The sequence below is a fragment of the Oncorhynchus nerka genome, linkage group LG9b (genome assembly GCF_034236695.1).
Source record: "Oncorhynchus nerka isolate Pitt River linkage group LG9b, Oner_Uvic_2.0, whole genome shotgun sequence".
Taxonomy (NCBI): Eukaryota; Metazoa; Chordata; class Actinopteri; order Salmoniformes; family Salmonidae; genus Oncorhynchus; species Oncorhynchus nerka.
Window position 1 is genome coordinate 5,661,647 of NC_088424.1, and position 26,322 is coordinate 5,687,968.

Consider the following 26,322-nt stretch of genomic DNA (forward strand, 5'->3'; position numbering starts at 1 on the left):
CCTCTCCTAATTAACCATGACAATGCCCCTGTGCACAAATCGAGGTCCATACAGAAATGGTTTGTCGAGATCGGCGTGGAAGAACTTGACTGGCCTGCACAGAGCACTGACCTCAACCCTATCGAACACCTTTGGGATTAATTGGAACGCCGACTGCGAGCCAGGCCTAATTGCCCAACATCAGTGCCCGACCTCACTAACGCTCCTGTGTCCACCTGTGGTAAATTCAATTGATTGGACATGATTTGGAAAGGCACACGCCTGTCTATATAAGGTCCCACAGTTGACAGTGCATGTTGGAGCAAAAACCAAGTCATGAGGTCGAAGAAACTGTCCCTAGAGCTCCGAGACCGGATTGTGTTGAGGCACAGATCTGAGGAAGGGCAACAAAGAATTTCTGCAGCATTGAAGGTCCCCAAGAACACAGGCTTCCATCATTCTTAAATGGAAGAAGTTTGGAACCACCAAGATTTTTCCTAAAGCTGGCCGCCCGGCCAAACTGAGGAATCAGGGGAGAAGGGCCTTGGTCAGGGAGGTGACCACGAACCCGATGGTCACTCTGACAGAGCTCCAGATTTCCTCTGTGGAGATGGGAGAATCTTCCAGAAGGATAACCATCTCTGCAGCACTCCACCAATCAGGCCTTTATGGTAGTGGCCAGACGGAAGCCACTCCTCCGTAAAAGGCACATGACAGCCTGCTTGGAGTTTCCCAAAAGGCACCTAAAGGACACTCAGACCATGAGAAACAAGATGCTCTGGTCTGATGAAACCAAGACTGAACTCTTTGGCCTGAACTCCAACACCATCATTAAGTTTGCCGATGACACAACAGTGGTAGGCCTGATCACCGACAACGACGAGACAGCCTATAGGGAAGAGGGTAGAGACCTGGCCGTGTGGTGCCAGGACAACAACCTCTCCCTTAACACGATCAAGACAAAGGAGATGATTGTAGACTACAGGAAAAGGAGGACCAAGCACGCCCCCATTCTCATCGACGGGGCTGTAGTGGAGGAGCGGGTTGAGAGCTTGAAGTTCCTTGTTGTCCACATCAGCAACAAATGAACATGGTTCAAGCACACCAAGATAGTAGTGAAGAGGGCACGACAAAACCTATTCGCCCTCAGGAGACTGAAAAGATTTGGCATGGGTCCTCAGATCCTCAAAAGGTTCTACAGCTGCACCATCGAGCGCATCCTGATTGGTTGAATCACTGCCTGGTATGGCAGCTGCTCGGCTTCCGACCGCAAGGCACTACAGAGGGTAGTGCGTATGGCCCAGTACATCACTGGGGCCAAGCTTCCTGTCATCCAGCATTTCTAGACCTCTATAGCCGGCGGAGAGTATGGCCACAGCACTCCAGACTGGTGGATTTGTCCTGGCCTGATAGGCGCAGCCGCCATCATCTCTGCCACGGGGATGAACAACTGAGCGTCAAGGACCGCCAGGGGCATGTGGTGGTGACTTCGGTCTACACTTACAAGGGACTGTGGCAGAATTGTGAGACGGGCACCTCAGGCTTCACCGAGTGCCAGCCCCTCTACAGAATCCTGGGCTTCTCAGGTAAATTACTTGGGATTTATGCCCATTTACATTTACATTTAAGTCATTTAGCAGACGCTCTTATCCAGAGCGACTTACAAATTGGTGCATTCACCTTAAGACATCCAGTGGAACAGCCACTTTACAATAGTGCATCTAAATCTTTTAAGGGGGGGGAGGGTGAGAAGGATTACTTTATCCTATCCTAGGTATTCCTGAAAGAGGTGGGGTTTCAGGTGTCTCCGGAAGGTGGTGATTGACTCCGCTGTCCTGGCGTCGTGAGGGAGTTTGTTCCACCATTGGGGGGCCAGAGCAGCGAACAGTTTTGACTGGGCTGCGCGGGAACTGTACTTCCTCAGTGGTAGGGAGGCGAGCAGGCCAGAGGTGGATGAACGCAGTGCCCTTGTTTGGGTGTAGGGCCTGATCAGAGCCTGGAGGTACTGAGGTGCCGTTCCCCTCACAGCTCCGTAGGCAAGCACCATGGTCTTGTAGCGGATGCGAGCTTCAACTGGAAGCCAGTGGAGAGAGCGGAGGAGCGGGGTGACGTGAGAGAACTTGGGAAGGTTGAACACCAGACGGGCTGCGGCGTTCTGGATGAGTTGTAGGGGTTTTATGGCACAGGCAGGGAGCCCAGCCAACAGCGAGTTGCAGTAATCCAGACGGGAGATGACAAGTGCCTGGATTAGGACCTGCGCTGCTTCCTGTGTGAGGCAGGGTCGTACTCTGCGGATGTTGTAGAGCATGAACCTACAAGAACGGGCCACCGCCTTGATGTTAGTTGAGAACGACAGGGTGTTGTCCAGGATCACGCCAAGGTTCTTAGCGCTCTGGGAGGAGGACACAATGGAGTTGTCAACCGTGATGGCGAGATCATGGAACGGGCAGTCCTTCCCCGGGAGGAAGAGCAGCTCCGTCTTGCCGAGGTTCAGCTTGAGGTGGTGATCCGTCATCCACACTGATATGTCTGCCAGACATGCAGAGATGCGATTCGCCACCTGGTCATCAGAAGGGGAAAGGAGAAGATTAATTGTGTGTCGTCTGCATAGCAATGATAGGAGAGACCATGTGAGGTTATGACAGAGCCAAGTGACTTGGTGTATAGCGAGAATAGGAGAGGGCCTAGAACAGAGCCCTGGGGGACGCCAGTGGTGAGAGCGCGTGGTGAGGAGACAGATTCTCGCCACGCCACCTGGTAGGAGCGACCTGTCAGGTAGGACGCAATCAAGCGTGGGCCGCGCCGGAGATGCCCAACTCGGAGAGGGTGGAGAGGAGGATCTGATGGTTCACAGTATCGAAGGCAGCCGATAGGTCTAGAAGGATGAGAGCAGAGGAGAGAGAGTTAGCTTTAGCAGTGCGGAGGGCCTCCGTGATACAGAGAAGAGCAGTCTCAGTTGAATGACTAGTCTTGAAACCTGACTGATTTGGATCAAGAAGGTCATTCTGAGAGAGATAGCGGGAGAGCTGGCCAAGGACGGCACGTTCAAGAGTTTTGGAGAGAAAAGAAAGAAGGGATACTGGTCTGTAGTTGTTGACATCGGAGGGATCGAGTGTAGGTTTTTTCAGAAGAGGTGCAACTCTCGCTCTCTTGAAGACAGAAGGGACGTAGCCAGCGGTCAGGGATGAGTTGATGAGCGAGGTGAGGTAAGGGAGAAGGTCTCCGGAAATGGTCTGGAGAAGAGAGGAGGGAATAGGGTCAAGCGGGCAGGTTGTTGGGCGGCCGGCCGTCACAAGACGCGAGATTTCATCTGGAGAGAGAGGGGAGAAAGAGGTCAGAGCACAGGGTAGGGCAGTGTGAGCAGAACCAGCGGTGTCGTTTGACTTAGCAAACGAGGATCGGATGTCGTCGACCTTCTTTCCAAAATGGTTGACGAAGTCATCTGCAGAGAGGGAGGAGGGGGGGAGGGGGAGGAGGATTCAGGAGGGAGGAGAAGGTGGCAAAGAGCTTCCTAGGGTTAGAGGCAGATGCTTGGAATTTAGAGTGGTAGAAAGTGGCTTTAGCAGCAGAGACAGAAGAGGAAAATGTAGAGAGGAGGGAGTGAAAGGATGCCAGGTCCGCAGGGAGGCGAGTTTTCCTCCATTTACACAGGCAGCCCAATTCTCAGCTCTTTTGCCAGTAATTGGGCAATAGATCCAAATTGGGCTGCGTATGTAGACAGCATTTAAAGCCTTTTCCAACTGATTTACATTGTAAGGTTGGGGGAATTCACTCACCATCAATGTGTAGGAGAGCCCACCTGGGTGATGCATGCCAACATGTCTACATTTAGGTTGGTGTGGTGGCTTTACCGAGACAGTCTTTCAGGGTTCTAATTACACATTGACTTGTAAGAGGGCCTCTGGTCCAATTGGGATGGCCATGATTCAGTGTATGGAGAGCAATTCAGTTCCTCAAAGTTGAGTCATTCTGCTTTTTAGTTTGTCCTCTCCCGCGCTTTGCTCTGGCCTGCTCCTATCAGTATGCAATTGTGTGTCATGGTTCTTTGCCAGGCTCATGTTCAGTCAACACCACTATCACAGGCAAAACACACAACAGAGAATCGGATTCAAATCCCAACAGAATACATTTCAGCATGTTATTCATATTGGAACCTTGATCCCTAGCAATTTGACTGGTCAACTCCTACATTTATGTGGCTCATATTCAGTAATATACATAGTTGACCATATTCACTGACTAAATGATGTTTCTGTTCTGAAGAAGATATCGCAGCTTGTTATTGATGTTGATCTGGTGTGATTTGTGTGGTCTTCCAGGTACATTTCAGGCAGTGAGGGCACTGACGGTAGTGGGCATAGTCCTGGGTGTTATTGGGGCGATGATAGCCCTGTTCTCGCTCAAGTGCTATAAAATGGGCAGCATGGAGGATTCCTCCAAAGCCAAGATGACCCTTACTGCAGGGGTCACGTTCATCATTGCAGGTAGGGGGAGAAGAAAGGTTTATTTATCAATGCATGTTGCTTGGAGAACAGCAATTCAATTAGTTATTTCTATCTCTCTCTCTGAATTTCTTTGGCGATTATGTGTAACCACCCAAGTCCTCACGACATCAATTGTTAAAATAAATGTACAATTCCAATTTTAGCAGCTTGCCTTTGTTCAACACTCCTATTGCCACTGATCGGATGAATTCTCCTCTCTTCCCCTCAGGTATTTGTGCCATTGCTGGAGCGTCCATCTATGCCAGCCCGATAGTGGCCAGTTTCATGATGACCGCCTACAACCCCAACTACGGAGGAGGGATTGGAAAGGGGATGGGAGGAGGGAATATGATGCAGAGGTAAGAGTGGATGTCGTGTATCTGTATTTCCATATTTGGTCAGGGTTTTGGTATAGACAGGTGAGTCAGGGTATTGCTATAGACAGGGGAGTTAATTCCTGACTGTGCTTCTTCTCTGTGCCACGTTTGGCCCCGCCCTCTTTGTTGCCTGGACAGGTGCAGCTTTCTGTTATTGGGTGGGATTCCAAAGTGTGTGGCCTTCAGGGGACTGCAACCAGACAAGTCATCGTTAGCTCTAAATCTTTCCTAATTTTCTAGGTTTTCAGTATATAACAATATACATTTTATAAATACTTTTTCCTGCAGTAAAACAGGAGTCCCTTACAAAGCCCCCCCACCCACACACACACACAACAGGCAGAGGCTGGGAAGAGAAACAACCAAAAATGTATAATTCTTGTTATATTCTGCATTAAGGATAGGGGTAGGCCTTTAAATGTTGCTCGAATATAGTGCTAGATTCAATAGAAGAGTTTTCATACATTTTACTGCATGTTATTTAAAAATGTGTTCTGTTGTGGTTGAAAGTGGGCTCCATTTTTATACTGGCAATAACCATTCGTTTCAAGCTTGGTTTATTGATGAAGCTTTCATTTGTACAATGTAATGAACCAAATAAATCTTTAAAACCCATCTATGTATCAAAAGTGTATTTTCTGCATTTCAAATGGCCTACCATAACATTTGAGTTAAACTGAGTAGTAGATTGTACTCATACCGTACCTGGAAATGATCAACATGTGATACTATTTTCTTCCACTAGATGGCATGAATGTTACACCTTTTGGCAAATCAAAGCTACCCTCCATGTCAGACATATGCTTTGCTTTCCTTTTTGGTTTTCGTGAGTGTCAGACTACCAGAAATATGCAACACAGCACAATTAATTAAATGCAGCGTGTGCTCGAACAGATGACACAAGCCAATTAAAAAAATAACATGGAGACATTTTATTCATTGCAGTGTTTTTCCTCCCCAATTCTAAATCACACTGGGGAATCCAGTCTCTCTCCACTGCAAGATGCCCAGAGTGACACACAGGGACATCGGGTCTCACATCCCAAAATGTGGTTTACTGTGAGGCCTTCACTAATGTGTTCCTCCCCGAAACATCTGCATGAAGTGAACGACTTGGACCCCACCCACCCACCCAAAGATCCCACAAGTAATATTTTTTTTAAACCACAGAGAAAACAGACAGATGGGAGAACAAAAAAGGTAACAAGCAGTTAACATCTTTAGTCTTTCTTTGGCTACTTCATTCCAATAATTTTGATGTTAATGCCAGGTATTTTGCAGGTAAGTTCAGGTACTTTACAAATCTATAAAACAGCCGTTTAACATCCTGGCACATAATGTCAGTTCACAAAGTCGAATTTCATGATTTTCAGGTACTACAAAAAAAAAAAAAAAAAGTACAATAGTGCAGTACCTTTAATAAACAATAAAATCCAAAAACAGTGCACAAAAAAAAAAATGGTGATGAGTACTACAAATCGGTATTATATACTTCCAACTTCTCGCTCAGGAATTCTTCCACACTATCCGTGTTCCACTTGAGGATGCTGAGTTCTTCAGCAATGTTCCCGTTATCGTCCAGCAGCTTTAGTATAGGGTCTGCGCCTCTCACATACTGAAAAAAAAAAAAAAAAAAACACAGGACTATTTTTATTTATTTTATTTCACCTTTATTTAACCAGGTAAGCAAGTTGAGAACAAGTTCTCATTTACAATTGCGACCTGGCCAAGATAAAGCAAAGCAGTTCGACACATACAACGACACAGAGTTACACATGGAGTAAAACAAACATACAGTCAATAATACAGTAAAAAAAACAAGTCTATATACAATGTGAGCAAATTAGGTGAGAAGGGAGGTAAAGGCAAAAAAGGCCATGGTGGCAAAGTAAATACAATATAGCAAGTAAAACACTGGAATGGTAGTATTGCAATGGAAGAATGTGCAAAGTAGAAATAAAATAATGGGGTGCAAAGGAGCAAAATAAATAAATAAATTAAATACAGTTGGGAAAGAGGTAGTTGTTTGGGCTAAATTATAGGTGGGCTATGTACAGGTGCAGTAATCTGTAAGATGCTCTGACAGTTGGTGCTTAAAGCTAGTGAGGGAGATAAGTGTTTCCAATTTAAGAGATTTTTGTAGTTCGTTCCAGTCATTGGCAGCAGAGAACTGGAAGGAGAGGCGGCCAAAGAAAGAATTGGTTTTGGGGGTGACTAGAGAGATATACCTGCTGGAGCGTGTGCTACAGGTGGGAGATGCTATGGTGACCAGCGAGCTGAGATAAGGGGGACTTTACCTAGCAGGGTCTTGTAGATGACATGGAGCCAGTGGGTTTGGCGACGAGTATGAAGCGAGGGCCAGCCAACGAGAGCGTACAGGTCGCAATGGTGGGTAGTATATGGGGCTTTGGTGACAAAACGGATAGCACTGTGATAGACTGCATCCAATTTGTTGAGTAGGGTATTGGAGGCTATTTTGTAAATGACATCGCCAAAGTCGAGGATTGGTAGGATGGTCAATTTTACAAGGGTATGTTTGGCAGCATGAGTGAAGGATGCTTTGTTGCGAAATAGGAAGCCAATTCTAGATTTAACTTTGGATTGGAGATGTTTGATATGGGTCTGGAAGGAGAGTTTACAGTCTAACCAGACACCTAAGTATTTGTAGTTGTCCACGTATTCTAAGTCAGAGCCGTCCAGAGTAGTGATGTTGGACAGGCGGGTAGGTGCAGGTAGCGATCGGTTGAAGAGCATGCATTTAGTTTTACTTGTATTTAAGAGCAATTGAGGCCACGGAAGGAGAGTTGTATGGCATTGAAGCTTGCCTGGAGGGTTGTTAACACAGTGTCCAAAGAAGGGCCGGAAGTATACAGAATGGTGTCGTCTGCGTAGAGGTGGATCAGAGACTCACCAGCAGCAAGAGCGACCTCATTGATGTATACAGAGAAGAGAGTCGGTCCAAGAATTGAACCCTGTGGCACCCCCATAGAGACTGCCAGAGGTCCGGACAGCAGACCCTCCGATTTGACACACTGAACTCTATCAGAGAAGTAGTTGGTGAACCAGGCGAGGCAATCATTTGAGAAACCAAGGCTGTCGAGTCTGCCGATAAGGATGTGGTGGTTGACAGAGTCGAAAGCCTTGGCCAGATCAATGAATACGGCTGCACAGTAATGTTTCTTATCGATGGCGGTTAAGATATCGTTTAGGACCTTGAGCGTGGCTGAGGTGCACCCATGACCAGCTCTGAAACCAGATTGCATAGCAGAGAAGTTATGGTGAGATTCGAAATGGTCGGTAATCTGTTTGTTGACTTGGCTTTCAAGACCTTAGAAAGGCATGGTAGGATAGATATAGGTCTGTAGCAGTTTGGGTCAAGAGTGTCCCCCCTTTGAAGAGGGGGATGACCGCAGCTGCTTTCCAATCTTTGGGAATCTCAGATGACACGAAAGAGAGGTTGAACAGGCTAGTAATAGGGGTGGCAACAATTTCGGCAGATAATTTTAGAAAGAAAGGGTCCAGATTGTCTAGCCCGGCTGATTTGTAGGGGTCCAGATTTTTCAGCTCTTTCAGAACTTCAGCTGAATGGATTTGGGAGAAGGAGAAATGGGGAAGGCTTGGGCGAGTTGCTGTTGGGGGTGCAGTGCTGTTGACCGGGGTAGGAGTTGCCAGGTGGAAAGCATGGCCAGCCGTAGAAAAATGCTTATTGAAATTCTCAATTATGGTGGATTTATCAGTGGTGACAGTGTTTCCTATCTTCAGTGCAGTGGGCAGCTGGGAGGAGGTGTTCTTATTCTCCATGGACTTTACAGTGTCCCAGAACTTTTTAGAGTTAGTGTTGCAGGAAGCAAATTTCTGCTTGAAAAAGCTAGCCTTGGCTTTTCTAACTGCCTGTGTATAACGGTTTCTAGCTTCCCTGAACTATCAGGACTACAGCCAAACAAAGTAGCCATTGTAGTGCCTATAAGATAATAAAACTCCCTATACGGTGTAATATTGAAACCATATTGTGTGGCATAGGGTTCATTCCATAATGACAGGAGATCATGTTCAAGACAATGTGGTTATTTTCATTCCAAAGTTGTATAAAAAAAGCCGCCGGAGAAACAACCACTTCTTTATTGTATTTAACTCAACTAATGAATTGTACGCAACAGGCAAGAGTATCTACAATTCTTGTTGTACCTTAATTTGAAGACCCTTGAACATCTTCGGCTTGTCAGACCTGACAAAAGCTGTGGACACAAAAGGTCAACAATATCAAAGGTCTAATGAATGAATCAATTGAGGGACAGTTCTATTTTTTTTTTTGTTTTGTTTTTTTGCACAAAGCTTGTAAACAGAAACCGTTGGGAAAACATTATTCAGGTAATCAAGTTAAAAGGGACCACAGTTGTGAACGCGAGCATACAGCTGTCCGAGGCACAAACGGTGCCGTAAGGCAGAGAGCTCCGAGGCTCTACCCCACACAAAGGCAGGCTACAATAACAGACCCTTCACAGCAAACGGACACCAAGATGACAACAGACACCAATAAGAGTTACAAGATGGGTGGTCCCGCGACAACATGTTGACACAACTCACCTTGGACTTGAGGGAACCTCCCCAATTTTCATCCACACACTTCCAGGATGGCCCCAGGGTAGAGCTGTGGAGGGGAAAGCACTGTGTTAAGTCCTGTAGTGTGCGGTTGGTCAGGGTGCGGCTCAGGATGTCCATGTTGTTCTACTGGAGGAAGACTAAGACCTGGGAGCTCAGCTCACATCAATAAAAAAGAAGAAACTTGACTAATATATCAGCTCATCACTAAAACCAGCATAATGACCCCAGACGTCAAGGGCCCCAAGCTAGTTCTCCTCCTTGCCTTTTTAAACATACTTGATTACGCCGTGGTAACTAGCAATCAGTGGTCAGTCAACGATATTAATTAATTCACTAATTGCCAGGGAGAAAGGAAGAACAAAGAAAAAAAACAGCAGGACTACGGCCCTCGAGAATTGGAGCACCTTTGTCCTAAACCAATGCTGAGATTTATCTTCGCAATCCTTTGGCCAATAAATAATACAACTACCTTCCTGACTTTTCATTTTTATATACACTGATGCCCACCCACAGTGAAGCTCCTGGCGGTGAGTCGGGATAATGTGATTCTGGGCAGTCTGATTCATAAACGTGGTAGACAGGCTCTTCATCAGGGTCATTAAACTGTGAGCCTCTGCATATGGAAGGGTTCTGACGGATGGCAGCTTTGTGGCCCGCTGGTAATCAAAGCTCCACACCAAAACACAATAACTTAGCGGAAATTGGAGTGTCACAGCAGTATTTCACAGGCACGCTGTTACTGGGAACACAAATTAAATTACACCAGCAAGCTTCCTTTTCCTTAAGCCAGGACAGCAAAATGTATTCTCACAACACACTGCATGGGAGGAAGTCACAGTTTTGTTGATTATGGGTGCATATCGACAAAGGCTTGGACACAGACAGGGCTCTAAATGAACATTTTCCATTGGTAGAACTGGTGCTCACAACTTTAAAAAGTTAGGAGCACAACACAATGTTTAGGAGCACCAGAAAATAGGATTTCTAAATTGATTGAGATTTAACCTATATACATTTTTAGCTACGTTTGAAATCACATGTGCCCTGTAAACTAATATTTAACCCTGTAAAGACATTTGTTTGTTACAAAAAGCAAAAATGATTAAAAAAACATTTGTCATTAGGTTTCTACATACTACCTATTGAGATGCATTACATTGAACATTTTACACTTTAAGTGACGACATACAAGAGATCAGTCCTTCAAGACAAGTCGGAACTCAGACAAACATTTCAGAATTGGAAACTCGTTGTAGAAAGACGAGGGCCGAGTTTCCCACTTGGAAAGTATTAGTAAATCATAAAAAAATAAAAAAAGTTTGCTCAAATTTGACACTAAAGAAAGATTATTCTATTTAAAAAGCACGGCGTTGAGTTACAGGCATACTATGCTTTGATTTTAAGGGGTGAAAACAAAATGATCTACATCAGATTTTTATTAACAGCATTTTCACCATAAACACAAACATCCCTAACATACAGCTATTAAAAAGGTGCAATATACAGAAATCCCGCTGCCATTTCCTAGCAGTGAAATTTTGAATAATTTCAAATAGCAATGTATAGTGTAGAGAATCATTGTACCACCTGAACTACTGTTAAATATATTTTCAGTAACCAAGAATTGTATTTGCAGCTGTTTGAAGCTTGTGTACAAAACCGTAAGTAAAAGATGCAAAAACTAAACTTAAGAACAGGAAGCACAGATCTACCGCTTCTTAGACTTGCTTTCAATGAGAATGACAGATCTGTAACACATTTCTATGTGAATTGGGTCGGGTCGCCCAAGAAGTTACATATTGCAGCTTTAAAATGTCCCCCAATGTTTAAGTAGGCCTAGTCCCTATCAATGTTCTTAAAGGTGTGTGCACGCGTTTAAACGTCATCAGTACTTAAAGCTTCAGGCATTCTAAATGTGACTATAGGGAAAATAAACAAATAAAAATAAACATAACTTGTCCAACAATGTTATGAACACACGAACCATCTGTACTGTTCAAATAACTTTACAAACATAGGCCTACACACTCTCCCTCCCACACCCTTGCTCTCTCTTACACACACACACACACACACTACCTCTGAAGCATCTCTTTGAGTAGCCTATTCCTTTTCAGTTCCTGTACCATCCAAAATTTGTACTTAGCTAGCTACCACTGACTAGGCTGGGTATCATGACTAGCTAAAAATGTAATTTGTTATCAAACCAAAAAATAGCAGCTTAGCTGCCCATGTCCCTTGAAGTTGATGTGGTTGTTCCTGACAAGAAGCACATGGCTGAGCTCTTTAATCACCACTTCATTAAGTCAGGATTCCTATGTGACTCAGCCATGCCTCCTTGCCCGCCCAACATTTCCTCATCTCCCACACCTTCTAATGCGACTAGCCCCGATGCTCCTCCCTTTTCTTCCCATGCCCCGATACGAAGTTTCTCCCTGCAGGCGGTCACTGAGTCCAAGGTGGTGCTAAAGGAGCTCCTTAAACTTGACCTCAAAAAAACATTTGGGTCAGATGGTTTTTCTGCTCATATCGTCAACAAGCTTATCTCTGACCTTTTTAACCGGTCTTTCCTCTCTGGGGAGGTTCCCATTGCTTGGAAGGCAGCCACGGTTCGTCCTTTATTTAAAAGGGGGAGATCAAGCTGATCCTAACTGTTATAGGCCTATTTCTATTTTGTCCTGTTTATTGACAAGTTTTTACAACACTTTTGATAATTAACTGACTGGCTTTCTTGATGTCTACAGTATTATCTCTGGTAAGTGCAACGAATTTCATTTCCTACCTTAGTGTGACTTGGCATTGGGTGGAGGCAAGTCGTTTTTCATAGTCAGGGCTGTAGCAGCTTGTTGCAGGTCTCCTGCAGGCCACAACAAGGTGGTCATCAGTCATAGTAGATCTGGATTTGGACTTTATCTTCATATGAGAAAATGCAGACTCACAGAGGTAGGTTGAGAGCACATCTTATGTTGGGATACTTCTCCTCCAGCAGTAGCTCCCAGAACTCTTCCTTCATCTCAGTGGTTACCCTGGATTTCAGCTGAATGTCATCTTGAAGGGTGAGAATTTCAGTTTCTGCTATAGCTGTGTCCAACTGAAAAAGTGATCCCATTTGAGGCAATGACTTCCACACTTATGTCTGTGCCAAACGGCAAGCACATTTAAGGGGCAATAGACTCAAGTGATGCAAAGTCAGTGAAACGATTGTCAAACTCAGAGATGCTCTAGGACTTCCAGTTAACGTGCACTGTCAAGCTGTATCCTTGCCCTGACGCTCAAGTTCTGAATGCATGTGTTGAAAGTGCAGGTCCTTACGTTGCAGCTTTCTTGTGAGCAGTTGTAGTTCGCATTTAAAAAGTGTTTCACAGAGCTGATCATGTTGATTACACGTTTGCCTTTTCCTTGCAGCTCTACATTCAATTCATTAAAGCATGCAAGTTAGGTCAGTGAGAAAAGCTAAATCCAGAAGCCACCGTGTGTCCTCCAGCTGTGCATATTCGGCATTGGAGAACTTGAGAAACTCATCGATTTCAGGCAACAACTCACTGAATCCCCCTAAAAATGTACCTCGGCTCAGCCACCGCACACATCCATGTGCAGCAGCAGGCCTGTGTGCACCGCTTCAGTCTCTTCTAAGTGAGCGCGGAATTAGCCTCCGCTGGAGGCTTTTTGCTCGAATAAAACACAATCTTCATCGCTACATCCATCACCTCGTTCATGTTGAACATCTTCCCGCACAAAGCTTGCTGATGGATTACGCAGGGAAAACTAAGAAAGTCCGGGGAAGAATCATCTCGTTTGCACAATGCAACGAACCAACCTACCATAGCGGGTGCCCCATCGGTAGTAATGGAGACCAGCTGACAAAAGGGCAGTTGGAATTTGTTAACAAACTCCAGAAAAGCTTGAAAAATATCTTTGTCCTTTCTGTGGCAAATTGGCGAGTAGTTCCTCCTTTGTACTAATGTTGTTAAATGCATAACTGTGCCACATCTACCATATCCGTGGACTCAAACTGGGGGGAATAACTCTCACAGTTGTCAATATCCTTCTTCAGTTGATCATTGAGGTACTTCGCTATTCCCTCATCTTCTCGTCACCGTATTTCTTGACAATTGGATGTCATAATTTCAGTCTTATTCTTAAAATCCCCAAACAGAGAGTCTGCAGCCTCAATAACTGCTTCCTTGATCATCTCCCCATCTTTGAACAACTTTTTATGCTTAGCAAGAACCCGACAAGATGCTATGGTTGCCTCCTTCCCTTTGGTCACAGGCCTTGTGAAAACTGACTTCTGCGATGCCAGTTGATTGTTTTATTCTTGTACCTTTCTTAAATCGTAATTCAGTCTTTGCTGGAAAATCACTTTCCTGGGCTTTTGTGTGTGGTTTTAAAATGTCTTTCTGTTGCCTTTCTTTGGGATAGCGATGCTATTATGGCAGATGAGACACACATTTTGAGTTTGACATGACGAAAAAAAGAATCCTCCACCCATTCCTTGTGGAAATAAGTTCTGTTTTTTTTTTTTAATCCTTCCCTTCACTCATTATTGCTGCTTTTGACCACACAACTTAAGAACACATCTGGATGTGCCTGGCATCACCGTGACCTCGACTTGAAGTTGGGAGGGGGCACTTGACACACTCGGCATACGTCAATTAGTGGGCAGAGAATGGTCATATTTTATGTAAATCACCTGACTTTCCAGACATTGCTGTGAATGGAGGACTGTTGAACATTAAAACAGAAAGACTATAGGCATTGATTTGTGTGGCTGAATTTGAGTAAATGTGTAATCATCTCGTGATCGACTGGTTGGGCACCCCTGCGGTAGACCATTCGATTCTTGTGGGCCGGCTAAAGAGTATTGGTGTCTCTCTGAGGAGACTTTGGTCTGGTTTGCTAACTACCTCTCTCAAAGAGTGCAGCGTATAAAGACAGAACATCTGCTGTCTCAGCCACTGCCTGTCACCAAGGGAGTACCCCAAGGCTCGATCCTAGGCCCCACACCTCTCAATTTACATCAACAACATAGCTCAGGCAGTAAGAGGCTCTCTCATCCATTTATATGCAGATACAGTCTTCTACTCAGCTGGCCCCTCCCCAGATTTTGGGTTAAATGCTCTACAACAGAACTTTCTTAGTGTCCAATAAACTTTCTCTGCCCTTAAGTTTGTTCTGAACACCTCCAAAACAAAAGGTCATGTGGTCTGGTAAGAAGAATGGTCCTCTCCCCACAGGTGTGATTACTACTTCTGAGGGCTTAGAGCTTGAGGTAGTCACCTCATACAAGTACTTGGCAGTATGGCTAGATAGTACACTGTCCTCTCAGCACATATCAAATCTGCAGGCTAAAGTCAAATCTAGAATTGGTTTCCTCTATCGTAATCATCCTTTTTCACCCCAGCTGCCAAACTAACCCTGATTCAGATGACCATCCTACCCATGCCAAATTACGGAGACGTAATTTATAGATCGGCAGGTAAGGGTGCTCTCGAGCGGCTAGATGTTCTTTACCATTCAGCCATCAAATTTGCCACCAATGCTCCTTATAAAGACACATCACTGCACTTTATACTCCTCTGTAAACTCGTCATCTCTGTATAACCGTCGCAAGACCCACTGGTTGAAGCTTATTTATAAAACCCTCTTAGGCCTCACTGCCCCTTATCTGAGATACGTACTGCAGCTCTCATCCTCCACACGCTCTGCCAGGCACATTCTGTTAAAGGTCCCCAAAGCACACACATCCATGGGTGGCTCGTCTTTTCAGTTCACTGCAGCTAGCGACTGGAATGAGCTGCAACAAACATAAACTATTCTCAATCTCTTCATTCAAAGACTCAATCATGGACACTCTTACTGACAATTGTCACTGCTTTGCGTGATGTGTTGTTGTCCATCTTCTTGCCCTTTGTGCTGTTGCCTGTGCCCAATAATGTTTGTACCATGTTTTGTGCTGCTACCATGTTGTGTTGCTACCATGTTGTCATCATGTTGTGTTGCTTCCATACTGTGTTGTCATGTGTTCCTGCCATGCTATGCTTTGTCATCTTAGGTTTCTATGTAGTGTTGTGTTGGCTCTCTTATCGTGATGTGCGTTTTGTCCTATATTATTATTATTATTTTTTTATCCCAGCCCCCGTCCCCGCAGGAGGCCTTTTGGTAGGCCATAATTGTAAATAAGAATTTGTTCTTAACTTCACTAGGGTAGGGGGCAGCATTCGGAAATTTTGGATGAAAAGCATGCCCAAATTAAACTGTCTGCTACTCAGTCCCAGAATATGCATATAATTAGTAGATTTGAATAGAAAACACTCAAGTTTCCAAAACTGTTAAAATAATGTCTGTGAGTATAACAGAACTGATATGGCAGACAAAAACCTGAGGAAAATCAGTACAGTATAGGCATTCAATAGAAAAAAACTATATAGGACCCAGTTCACGAGCTCTGTGCCTTCCTCTACATGAGGCCAGTCTCTAGGCATTGTTTCAGGCTTTTACTCTGAAAAATGAGGGCGATACAGCACTTTCCATCAGTGACCAGTGGAAATTTCCATTCATCAGCCATGCGCCCTGGTCGTGAATGCGCCTTTCCATCAGTGACCAGTGGAAATTTCCATTCATCAGCCATGCGCCCTGGTCGTGAATGCGCCTTTCCTGTTTCTCCTTTCCTATTGACGAAGCTTTTGTCCGGTTGAAATATTATTGATTATTTATGACAAAAACAACCGGAGGATTGATTTTAAACATCGTTTGGCATGTTTCTACTAACTTTTATTGTACTTAAAAAAAAACGTTTCGTCCTGGAATTAGTGCACGCGCCTTCTGCATTCGGATTACGGACAAAACGTGCGCACAAAGAGGTTTTTGCTCATAAAGAGGGACAGTATCGAACATTTGTCGTCCAACATGGAGACCTGGGAGTGCCACCGGATGAAGATCAAAGGTATGCGATTAATTTTAATTTCTGACACTCCTTGGCTGGAAAATGTCTGTATGCGTTTCTGTGGCTAGCTAACATAATCGCAAAGTGTGCTTAGGCCGTAAAGCGTTTTTGAAATCTGACACAGCGGTTGCATTAAGGAGAAGTTCATCTATATTTCCATGAAAACACTTGTATAGTTTATCAATGTTTATGATGAGTATTTCTGTCATTTTATGTGGCTCTCTGCACTTTCACAGGATGTTTGTTTGAGACGATGCATTTCTGACCACAACGCGCCAATGTAAACTCAGATTTTTTTTATATGAACTTTACCGAAGAAAACATACATGTATTGTGTAACATGAAGTCCTATGAGTGTCATCTGATGAAGATCATCAAATGTTAGTGATGAATTTTATCTACATTTCTGCTTTTTGTGAATCCTCTCTTTGGCTGGAAAAAATGGCTGTGTTATTCTGTGAATAGGCACTCACCTAACAATCGTTTGGTTTGCTTTCGTCGTAAAGCCTTTTTGAAATCGGACACTGTGGCTGGATTTACAACAAGTGTATCTTTAAAATGGTGTAAAATACATGTATGTTTGAGGAATTTTAATTATGGGATTTCTGTTTTGAATTTGGCGCTCTGCAGTTTCACTGGCTGTTGACGAGGTGGGACGCTACCCACGTACCCTAGAGAAGTTAACAGACTTGTCTAGTTGAATAAAAAAATAAAAAGATACAAAAATGGTCCACGACATGCGCACGAATCCACGGCAGAAAGAAAAAAACAGTTCCGTAATATTGGGCATAACCTTTAAATTATTTTATCTAGAGGTACACGGTCTTGAGCGATGTAAAGGCGCGAGGATTGAATGTAGCCGTGTTCCGTTCTGCGCTTACAAGGGTCCGTGAGGAAATAGTTTACCTGGTACTTCCCTCTTCAACACAATTTTCAGTTGGCTCTCATTCAACTGACTCACTTACTAGGCAGGTTAGCGTGAGAGCACGTGATGCAACGACTAGAGGGAGCGGCTCCCTCTGCGGGCCAAAACAAGCACAACACCCCTTGACTATAAATACTGTAAATTACAAACTGCCCAAAAATTTGAGCAACCCAAACATGAGCAAAAACAGTACTATTAATACAGAAATTACTACCCCTTTTTCACAGAAACTATTGCCCTTTTTCTTTGATGTTACAGACAAACTAGGACCAACAATAGTAGCCTGCCTCTGACTTCATCAGAAATGTGCCCATACTATTATATAAATGAATCAATACAATACCAACCCTTTTGACCTGGGGGGGTATTTATTTAATGCATTAATACTGCCATTGTGCTTTGGTAACGCACAATTAATAAAAGATGGTACCATATGATAATTAATTGGTACCATTTTTCATAATTGTGCATTACCATGGCAGAATGTATAATGCAGGTTAAAACCATGGAATTTCCATGATCCACAACTACCATGGTATAAAATTAAGCAATAACATTATTATTATTGTGCATGGCAGTATCACCATACTTCAAGGCTAAAACCATGGTACATTTTCATGAGTCAGACTATACCATGGTATAAGTACCATAGTAGTAGTACCATATTGAAATAACCATGCCCATCCCTAATGTCATGCCCATTTTTTGGGGCATTTTCTAAAACCCTTTGAGTAAAAACTCATTAGAATGGGCCAAAACCCAAAAGGCCATTGCTGGCTTGCTCCACTAATGGAACTGGAGCGACAGTAATATTAGCCGGCAGAGAGGCAGTAGGGCCGTAGGTGCAACTGAAGGATAATTTCTGGGCAAACAGAGAGATTTGATTGACAAAATGTCCTCTATGCTCGTCGAGGCTCATTAAAACAATACAAAGTCCCTTCGCAAATATTAATAATGCAGCAGAATGTAGTAGTGCCATCTCCCAGGTCTCCTAAGGATTAAGAAGAGGGGCAGAAATGTGATGTTTTTAGCTCAACATGGAAAATGGCAACCACAGGACAGTACATGTTGTCCTTTGTGGCACAGTTGACAAGAGGGTGGCGCTCTTGAAGGTTCCCATACAGGGTATAAACGTATGCACTTACTGTAAGTCACTTTAGGAAAAGTGTTTGCCAAGTGGCATATAATTATACATCACAGGACTGAGGTAATAATCAAGAAGTGACGTGAGGTGTGCTGCTGCTCACACTGCTCTCTGTAGCCTTGCTCTCCTAAGTAGTGTTGCTAGGATACCACAGCACGTGGGCTTAGTTTAATCAAGCAGAAATGACAGTTGTTTTGTACTCCACCACCTGAATCAGCTTTTAGTCTATTTGAGTAGTTGAAGGCTTGTTAAGAATAGAGTTGCACTGTTGGTAGTGTGGTGCTCCAGCTTTAACTGCGACATTTTACCAAGTTTCAAACACGTAAGGGGCACGTAAGCTGCAGTGGCGGTCGTTGCCGTTTAAGATGAGGGAGTAGGGCTGTTCAAAAGTGACCGTATTACTGCCACACCGGCGGTCACGAGTCATGATGGCAGTCAAATTCAACGTGTCCGTTTAGTCACGGTAATTAGGCTTCTGCAAGCTCTGATGCGGATGGTCATTAGTAGCCTACCAAACCTGCTACTCATCACTATTGTCTCTCTAATCACTCTTGACATCAAAGCAAATGTCATGTAAAAGAGAGCCCATGAGGTCATGTTGCACAACAATTCTATAGGCTATGCAATTGCATGAGAAAACCGAGTTAAATGGCCTCTATTAGAAAGAGGATCCCATCAGCTTTCTATAAGCTATGCCTACTATATTTATTTCTCAACTGTCCTAATATTAACCTCTTGATACTAGCCATCCCGGATCCGGGATCGTGAATAAAGCCTCAATTTTTATTTTATTTTTTATTTCACCTTTATTTAACCAGGTAGGCTAGTTGAGAACAGGTTCTCATTTGCAACTGCGACCTGGCCAAGATAAAGCATAGCAGAGTGAACAGACAACACAGAGTTACACATGGAGTAAACAATTAACAAGTCAATAACACAGTAGAGAAAAAAAAGGGGAGTCTACATACAATGTGTGCAAAAGGCATGAGGAGGTAGGCGAATAATTACAATATTGCAGATTAACACTGGAGTGATAAATGATCAGATGATCATGTACAGGTAGAGATATTTGTGTGCAAAAGAGCAGAAAAGTAAATAAATAAAAACTGTGGGGATGAGGTAGGTGAAAATGGGTGGGCTATTTACCAATAGATTATGTACAGCTGCAGCGATCGGTTAGCTGCTCAGATAGCTGATGTTTGAAGTTGGTGAGGGAGATAAAAGTCTCCAACTTCAGCGATTTTGCAATTCGTTCCAGTCACAGGCAGCAGAGTACTGGAACGAAAGGCGGCCGAATGAGGTGTTGGCTTTGGGGATGCTCAATGAGATACACCTGCTGGAGCGCGTGCTACGGATGGGTGTTGCCATCGTGACCAGTGAGCTGAGATAAGGCGGAGCTTTGCCTAGCATGGCCTTGTAGATGACCTGGAGCCAGTGGGTCTGGCGACGAATATGTAGCGAGGGCCAGCCGACTAGAGCATACAAGTCGCAGTGGTGGGTAGTATAAGGTGCTTTAGTGACAAAACGGATGGCACTGTGATAAACTGCATCCAGTTTGCTGAGAAAAGTGTTGGAAGCCATTTTGTAGATGACATCGCCGAAGTCGAGGATCGGTAGGATAGTCAGTTTTACTAGGGTAAGCTTGGCAGCGTGAGTGAAGGAGGCTTTGTTGCGGAATAGAAAGCCGACTCTTGATTTGATTTTCGATTGGAGATGTTTGATATGGGTCTGGAAGGAGAGTTTGCAGTCTAGCCAGACACCTAGGTACTTATAGGTGTCCACATATTCAAGGTCGGAACCATCCAGTGTGGTGATGCTAGTCGGGCAAGCGGGTGCAGGCAGCGATCGGTTGAAGAGCATGCATTTGGTTTTACTAGCGTTTAAGAGCAGTTGGAGGCCACGGAAGGAGTGTTGTATGGCATTGAAGCTCGATTGGAGGTTAGATAGCACAGTGTCCAATGACGGGCCGAAAGTGTATAGAATGGTGTCGTCTGCGTAGAGGTGGATCAGGGAATCGCCCGCAGCAAGAGCAACATCATTGATATACACAGAGAAAAGAGTCGGCCCGAGAATTGAACCCTGTGGCACCCCCATAGAGACTGCCAGAGGACCGGACAACATGCCCTCCGATTTGACACACAACTCTGTCTGCAAAGTAATTGGTGAACCAGGCAAGGCAGTCATCCGAAAAGCCGAGGCTACTGAGTCTGCCGATAAGAATATGGTGATTGACAGAGTCGAAAGCCTTGGCAAGGTCGATGAAGACGGCTGCACAGTACTGTCTTTTATCGATGGCGGTTATGATGTCGTTTAGTACCTTGAGTGTGGCTGAGGTCCACCCGTGACCGGCTCGGAAACCAGATTGCATAGCGGAGAAGGTACGGTGGGATTCGAGATGGTCAGTGACCTGTTTGTTGACTTGGCTTTCGAAGACCTTAGATAGGCAGGGCAGAATGGATATAGGTCTGTAACAGTTTGGGTCCAGGGTGTCTCCCCCTTTGAAGAGGGGGATGACTGCGCCAGCTTTCCAATCCTTGGGGATCTCAGACGATATGAAAGAGAGGTTGAACAGGCTGGTAATAGGGGCTGCGACAATGGCGGCGGATAGTTTCAGAAATAGAGGGTCCAGATTGTCAAGCCCAGCTGATTTATACGGGTCCAGGTTTTGCAGCTCTTTCAGAACATCTGCTATCTGGATTTGGGTAAAGGAGAACCTGGAGAGGCTTGGGCGAGGAGCTGCGGGGGGGCCGGAGCAGTTGGCCGAGGTAGGAGTAGCCAGGCGGAAGGCATGGCCAGCCGTTGAGAAATGCTTGTTGAAGTTTTCGATAATCATGGATTTGTCGGTGGTGACCGTGTTCCCTAGCCTCAGTGCAGTGGGCAGCTGGGAGGAGGTGCTCTTGTTCTCCATGGACTTCACAGTGTCCCAGAACTTTTTGGAGTTGGAGCTACAGGATGCAAACTTCTGCCTGAAGAAGCTGGCCTTAGCTTTCCTGACTGACTGCGTGTATTGGTTCCTGACTTCCCTGAACAGTTGCATATCGCGGGGACTGTTCGATGCTATTGCAGTCCGCCACAGGATGTTTTTGTGCTGGTCGAGGGCAGTCAGGTCTGGAGTGAACCAAGGGCTGTATCTGTTCTTAGTTCTGCATTTTTTGAACGGAGCATGCTTATCTAATATGGTGAGGAAGTTACTCTTAAAGAATGACCAGGCATCCTCAACTGACGTGATGAGGTCAATGTCCTTCCAGGATACCCGGGCCAGGTCGATTAGAAAGGCTCATTACCATAACGCAACGTTAACTATTCATGAAAATCGCAAATGAAATTAAATAAATATGCTAGCTCTCAAGCTTAGCCTTTTGTTAACAACACTGTCATCTCAGATTTTCAAAATATGCTTTTCAACCATAGCAAAACAAGCATTTGTGTAACAGTATTGATAGCTAGCGTAGCATTTAGCGTAGCATTCAGCGGGCAACATTTTCACAAAAACAAGAAAGCATTCAAATAAAATAATTTACCTTTGAAGAACTTCGGATGTTTTCAATGAGGAGACTCAGATAGCAAATGTTCAGTTTTTCCAAAAAGATTAGTGTAGGAGAAAATCACGTTTGGCCACCAAAAACCCCCAAAAATTCAGTCATCAAAACGCCGAACTTTTTTCAAAATTAACTCCATAATATAGACTGAAACATGGCAAATGTTGTTTAGAATCAATCCTCAAGGTGTTTTTCACATATCTCTTCGATGATATATCGTTCGTGGAAGTATGCTTTCTCCTCTGAATCACATGGAAGAATGCTTGCAGCTGAAGATTACGCACCAATTTCGACAAAGGACACCGGGCGGACACCTGGTAAATGTAGTCTCTTATGGCCAATCTTCCAATGATATGCCTACAAATACGTCACAATGCTGCAGACGCCTTGGGAAAACGGCAGAAAGTGTAGGCTCGTTCAGGGCGCATTCACAGCCATATAAGGAGACAATGGAAAACAGAGCCTCAAAAATTTTGCTCACTTCCTGTTTGAAGTTTCATCTTGGTTTCGCCTGTAGCATCAGTTCTGTGGCACTCACAGATAATATATCTTTGCAGTTTTGGAAACGTCAGAGTGTTTTCTTTCCAAAGCTGTCAATTATATGCATAGTCGAACATCTTTTCGTGACAAAATATCTTGTTTAAAACGGGAACGTTTTTTTATCCAAAAATGAAATACTGCCCCTAGAGTCTCAATTAAGCACATTGCTTATCTATACATCATGAGTATAGCCTACCTGGCTGGCATGAAAATGAACCACACACACCCCCAGTACCAGTCAGTCAAAAGTTTGCCCACATTCTATACATTGTCAAAAAACAGTGAAGACATCAAAACTATGAAAAAATACAAATAAAACCATGTAGTAACAAACAAATCTAAATATATTTTATATTTGAGATTCTTCACCCTTTGCCTTGATGACAGCTTTGCACACTCTTCGCATTCTTTCAACCCGCTTCACCTGGAATGCTTTTCCAACAGTCTTGAAGGAGTTCCCACATATGCTGAGCACTTGTTGGCTGCTTTTCCTTCACTCTGTGGTACAACTCATGCCAAACCATCTCAATTGGGTTGAGGTCGGGTGATTGTGGAGACCAGGTCATCTAATTCAGCACTCCATCACTCCACACTTGGGTCAAATAGCCCTTACACAGCCGAGAGGTGTGTTGGGTCATTGTCCCGTTGAAAAACAAATGATAGCCATACTAAGCTCAAACCAGACGGGAGTATCGCTGCAGAATGCTGTGGTAGCCATGCTGGTTAAGTGTGCCTTGAATTCTGAATAAATCACTGACAATGTCAACAGCAAAGCACCCCCACACCTCCTCCGTGCTTCATGGTGGGAACCACACATGCGGAGATCATCCGTTCACCTACTCTGCATCTCACAAAGACATGGATGTTGGAACAGAAAATGTCAAATTTGGACTCATCAGACCATAAGAACCGATTTCCACCGGTCTAATGCCCATTGCTGGTGTTTCTTGGCCAAAGCAAGTCTTCTTCTTATTGGTGTCTTTTAGTAGGGGTTTCTTTGAAGCAATTCGACCATGAAGGCCTGATTCACGCAGTCTCCACTAAACACTTGATGTTGAGATGTGTCTGTTACTTGAACATTTAATTGGTCTGTAATTTCTGGAGGCTGGTAACTCTAATGAACTTACCCTCTGCAGCAGAGTTAACTCTGGGTCTTTTCCTGTGGCGGTCCTCATGAGAGCCAGTTTCATCATAGCGCCTGATGGTTTTTGCCACTGCACTTGAAGAAACTTTCAATGTTCTTGTCTTTCAAATCTTCATGTCTTAAAGTAATGATGGACTGTTGTTTCTCTTTGCTTATTTGAGCTGATCTTGCCATAATATGGACTTGGTCTTTTACCAAATAGGGCTTTCTTCTGAATACCACCCCTACCTTGTCACAACACAACCGTGTTGACGCTTCCCATTGATGAGGATAGTCGGCAAATATGTTGATTTGAGACTCGTAGTATGATGGGATAGTTTGCAGCGTAGGGGACGGTTCCGTCAGCATGACAAGCTCTCTGACTTTGTCGTGGCGTTGCTACTTACTTCTGTACAGTTTATAGGAGATAGGAATGTGATTTTAGGAGGTATAATTGAATATATCTTAACAACAATACTTTCATCATTTTCATATCATATGCACAACATATTGGATGGAAACTTGACAGATAAAGGAGATATACTTTCCAAGATAAAGTATTTTGTTCATACAGTTAATGACATCACGAAATGAAAACCAATATTACATTTGTTTTCCATAGCTCCATAGTTTTCCAATGATTGTTCCATTATTCACGGATTACCATGTTAAAGTTTCGGCGGGAAAAGTCTTAAAAGAACATTCCTTGGGTTAAATACTGAAGCGGGAAAGAAAGTCTTCTACTTAAATATACAACAGGGCGTGAGGTGTCAGAACTCCCAACAGCTCCCTCCGCCCCTCTTCTGTGGGTGAGAAGGTCCGGTTATTGTCAACCATTGCCAAGCTGATCTGACACATTGTGATCCCCACAGGACAGTCATGACACAACATAGGTCGAGAGAATTGAGTAATCAAAGTGACAGTGACACATTTAATACGCCTTGCACTCTTGCCCGCATCTAGTTGATCTAGGGTGTAATCATTCATCCAACAGTTGCAAATGAGAGTTTCTATTCGAAAAATGTTTATCCCTGTTTTGTTTGCTTCCGTTCATGCAAAGTTTGTGAACAAAATCGGCAGAATGAATTCACCCGATCACACGCAAAACACAGTTCACTTTCATAGCAGCCACATAACACCAAGATCACTTTGCTCGTTGTATATAATGCCTTCTCACAACTATCTACGCATCCTCCTATTCCTCTTCTCACCTTTTGCGGTCACTTGTGGACTTCAGTGCACAGCACATCAGCTTTCTGTGACCAGACAAAAACAACTTTCCAAGCCAAACCTTTATATCATAACCGCTAACTGCTACACACAGCCTACATCGTTGTCATGTCATAGTCAACATACTAGAAGACGTTAGTAAACCCGCAACAGCATGTTAAACCCGCGGGCAACGGTGGCAATATATTTATAAAATCAAAAGCTTCCCTTGACTAGCATCCCTCTGTCTGATTCTGGTGTTTGAGTAGGCAAAACTAGCTAGCTGCATTCACTAGCAAAAAGTATATATATATATATATATACACTGCTCAAAAAATAAAGGGAACACTAAAGTAACACATCCTAGATCTGAATGAATGAAATATTCTTATTAAATACTTTTTTCTTTACATAGTTGAATGTGCTGACAACAAAATCACACATAAATGATCAATGGAAATCAAATTTATCAACCCATCTGGATTTGGAGTCACACTCAAAATTAAAGTGGAAAACCCCACTACAGGCTGATCCAACTTTGATGTAATGTCCTTAAAACAAGTCAAAATGAGGCTCAGTAGTGTGTGTGGCCGCCACGTGCCTGTATGACCTCCCTACAACGCCTGGGCATGCTCCTGATGAGGTGGCGGATGGTCTCCTGAGGGATCTCCTCCCAGACCTGGACTAAAGCATCCGCCAACTCCTGGACAGTCTGTGGTGCAACGTGGCATTGGTGGATGGAGCGAGACATGATGTCCCAGATGTGCTCAATTGGATTCAGGTCTGGGGAACGGGCGGGCGGGCCAGTCCATAGCATCAATGCCTTCCTCTTGCAGGAACTGCTGACACACTCCAGTCACATGAGGTCTAGCATTGTCTTGCATTAGGAGGAACCCAGGGCCAACCGCACCAGCATATGGTCTCACAAGGGGTCTGAGGATCTCATGTCAGTACCTAATGGCAGTCAGGCTACCTCTGGCGAGCACATGGAGGGCTGTGCGGCCCCCCAAAGAAATGCTACCCCACACCATGACTGACCCACCGCCAAACCGGTCATGCTGGAGGATGTTGCAGGCAGCAGAATGTTCTCCACGGCGTCGCCAGTCTCTGTCACGTGCTCAGTGTGAACCTGCTTTCATCTGTGAAGAGCACAGGGCGCCAGTGGCGAATTTGCCAATCTTGGTGTTTTCTGGCAAATGCCAAACGTCCTGCACAGTGTTGGGCTGTAACCACTCCTTTATTGGGGGTGTCTTGCTAATTGCCTATAATTTCCACCTGTTTTCTATTCTATTTGCACAACATGTGAAATTTATTGTCAATCAGTGTTGCTTCCTAAGTGGACAGTATGATTTCACAGAAGTGTGATTTGACTTGGAGTTACATTGTGTTGTTTAAGTGTTCACTTTATTTTTTTGAGCAGTGTATATTATTTAATCTCTAAATGAATGTTCAAA

General features: G+C 44.2%; 2 pseudogenes; one reads left to right on the forward strand and one right to left on the reverse strand.

Annotated features, from left to right (window-relative positions):
- Positions 1-1,347: 1,347 nt before the first annotated feature.
- On the forward strand, positions 1,348-5,390 carry LOC135565669 (claudin-18-like; annotated as a pseudogene).
- A 358-nt stretch (positions 5,391-5,748) lies between these two features.
- Positions 5,749-26,322, reverse strand: part of LOC115114173 (selenoprotein F-like) — a 34,045-nt pseudogene continuing 13,471 nt past the window's right edge.